Source organism: Myotis davidii, unplaced genomic scaffold (assembly GCF_000327345.1).
Source record: "Myotis davidii unplaced genomic scaffold, ASM32734v1 scaffold115, whole genome shotgun sequence".
Taxonomy (NCBI): domain Eukaryota; kingdom Metazoa; phylum Chordata; class Mammalia; order Chiroptera; family Vespertilionidae; genus Myotis; species Myotis davidii.
Genome location: NW_006291010.1, coordinates 3150063 through 3153164, shown reverse-complemented (window position 1 = coordinate 3153164; position 3102 = coordinate 3150063).

Here is a 3102-nt window from a genome sequence, read left to right as displayed (position 1 = left end):
TTCTATTATTCGTTTCCAACAGTATGTCCATTCCCTTCTTCCTTCCTCTCTCCCTTCCTCCCTCCCTCTTGTCTTCTTCCTTCCTTCCTTCCTTCCTTCCTTACTTCCTTCCTTCCTTCCTTCCTTCCTTCCTTTCTTTCTTTCTTTCTTTCTTTCTTTCTTTCTTTCTTTCTTTCTTTCTTCTTTCTTCCTTTCCTTCTTTTTCTTTCATCAAATATTTTAGTCCCTACTCTGGCCAGACATATTGGGTAGCCTGTAGTAAAACTGAAAAACAAACAGAAGCATGGAGTTTATAATGCAATGAAGGACACACACATTGATCAAATGCAGGTAAGTATCTATCTATATATATAAAGGCTAATATGCAAAGTCTCTCCTCGGGCGTTTGACCAGGAGACTGAGAGTTCCATTGCCCACTATGACATGCACTGACCACCGGGGGTGGAGTGAAATGAAGGAAGGCCCCAGCCAGCAGCTGGAAAGCCCCAATGGGTCCTGATCACCAGCCAGGCCTAGAGACCCTACCCGTGCATGAATTTCATGGACCGTGCATCTAGTTTAATTATAAATTCCACTAAATGCTAGTAAGGAAAGATACAAGAATCTCTATGGTGCCACTGCAGAGGGACATGCCTTAATCAAGGTGCTGGGAGTCTTCCCTTAGGAAGAAATGTTCACTTTGAGATCTACAGAATGTGTTTAGGTGAAGGGTATCAATACATCTCCACTCAAGACTTTCTCTGGTTGCTCTGTTGCCCCTAAATCTCTTCATTTAGAAGACCTTTACTTTCTACCCTACTTGACTGCCCTTTAGGAGTTGTTCATTTCAGAAGCTGCATGTTGACATTGAACATATCCCCAGCCTCCTATTTGTTCTTGCCCTAATGAAGTTGTATTGGCTCCCTGCTCTTAGCTGAATCAGTAGGTTTAAGATGGCATTGGAGGCCCTTCCTACACTGGCTCCATCCTAACTTCCTGGCTTCATCACCTCATGCCTTTTTGGATTCCATTCTCCAGCCATACCAGTCTACTTGGTATTCCCAGGGCATGAATTAATTTCCAGGCATCTGATCTTTGTTCTCACTAAGTTCTCTTTCTGAGATGACCTCTCCTTTTGTCTCTACCCTTAAAACGCTTTTCATTTTTCCAGCTTGTGGTCAAGGGTCACCTCCATTATGAAGCCTTTCCTAATCCTTGGGCATAATGACTCTATCCTCCACGTGTTCTGGGTAGCCCTTTACTGATAATCCTTTCCCATTCTGCTTTGTTAGCTGCTTCCTCACTCCCACTAAATGCTAAGATCAATGAAGGCCAGAACCATTAAGAAATCATGTCTTTGTTTTCAAAAGTGCCTATCACCATAGCACTTTCCCCATAATAAGCATTCAATAATTGTTATAATTGTTTGCAGAATGAATATACCATTTTTATCAGTTATAGGGCTATGAAGTATAGTGACTTTTGCTACCTTTTGATATATTTTGCATTTAGATGGTGGGTAGAACCTGTGAACCCTGAGGAAAAAAATAAAGCAGAGCCTAGTAGCCATTTCTGCACAGCCTGCACTGAACTGTCTGCCTGTGCTGTGCTTCTGCCATCTGAACCAGCCCTTTTAAAAGGAATTCCTGGAATCCTATTTCAACCAATTGAACTGAGGCTTTCATCATCCAATTGGAACTGTACAACTCTGACCAATCAGAGCAGCTCTATTCTGGCCAAGAAGGGCAGTGCCTTTTGGATTAATCAAGCTGTGAAGATTTGGAGTCCTCCTTTGCATGAGGATGGACCAATCAGGGGCTGGGGTGAGGACTTCTGCCCATTATAAGCCAGCTCCCCTCTAGCTTGGAGAGCACACTTTCCCTTTCTACCCAAGGTTGAAGACTGCGATGTCCCACCAGAGCAGAGTGAAGCAGACCAGCAGTGCAAAGCAGACCCACACAGAGCAGAGCAGACCTGGAGGAGCACCGCAGAGCTGTGTGCCTGGAGAGGGGTTCTTCACAGCTGAGCAGTTTTCCCAGCCAGGCTGTATCACAATTGAATTGTTTTGCATAAAGTTTCCTTCTTCACCGCACCCCAAATTGGAAATTCCTGATGGTGTTGAATTGGCACCAACTACCATAGGTTGACACACCCAATATTGATTTTTTTAAAAAATATATTTTATTGATTTTTTACAGAGAGGAAGGGAGAGAGATAGAGAGTCAGAAACATCGATGAGAGAGAAACATCGATCAGCTGCCTCCTGCACATCTCCCACTGGGGATGTGTCCACAACCCAGGTACATGCCCTTGACCGGAATCGAACCTGGGACCTTTCAGTCCACAGGCCAACGCTCTATCCACGGAGCCAAACCGGTTTCGGCCCAATATAGATTTTTGAGTATAAAAAAGCTTATAGCTTCCATATGTACATATTTTAAATACCACTGAACCAAAATGTTTTGTACACATGATGCTAACTTTTTTAGAAAAGTTTTTATTTATTTATTTTTTTATTGATTTTAGAGAGGAAGGGAGAGGGAGAGAGAGATAGAAACATCAATGATGAGAGGGAGTCATTGATCGGATGCCTCCTGCATGCCCCCTACTAGGGATCAAGCCTGCAACCTGGGCATGTGCCCTCACTGAGAATCAAACCATGACCTGGTTCATAGGTTAACATTCAACTACTGAGCCACACCACCTGGGCAAATGTTGCTTACTTTTTTAAGCACTTCCATTATCCACTGAGCCAAACCGGTTTCGGCCCAATATAGATTTTTGAGTATAAAAAAGCTTGTAGCTTCCATATGTACATATTTTAAATACCACTGAACCAAAATGTTTTGTACACATGTTGCTAACTTTTTTAAAAAAGTTTTTATTTATTTATTTTTTTATTGATTTTAGAGAGGAAGGGAGAGGGAGAGAGAGATAGAAACATCAATGATGAGAGGGAATCATTGATCGGATGCCTCCTGCATGCCCCCTACTAGGGATCAAGCCTGCAACCTGGGCATGTGCCCTCACTGAGAATCAAACCATGACCTGGTTGTTCATAGGTCGACGTTCAACTACTGAGCCACACCGCTGGGAGTGACCTATTTCTCTTGTAAATATTTT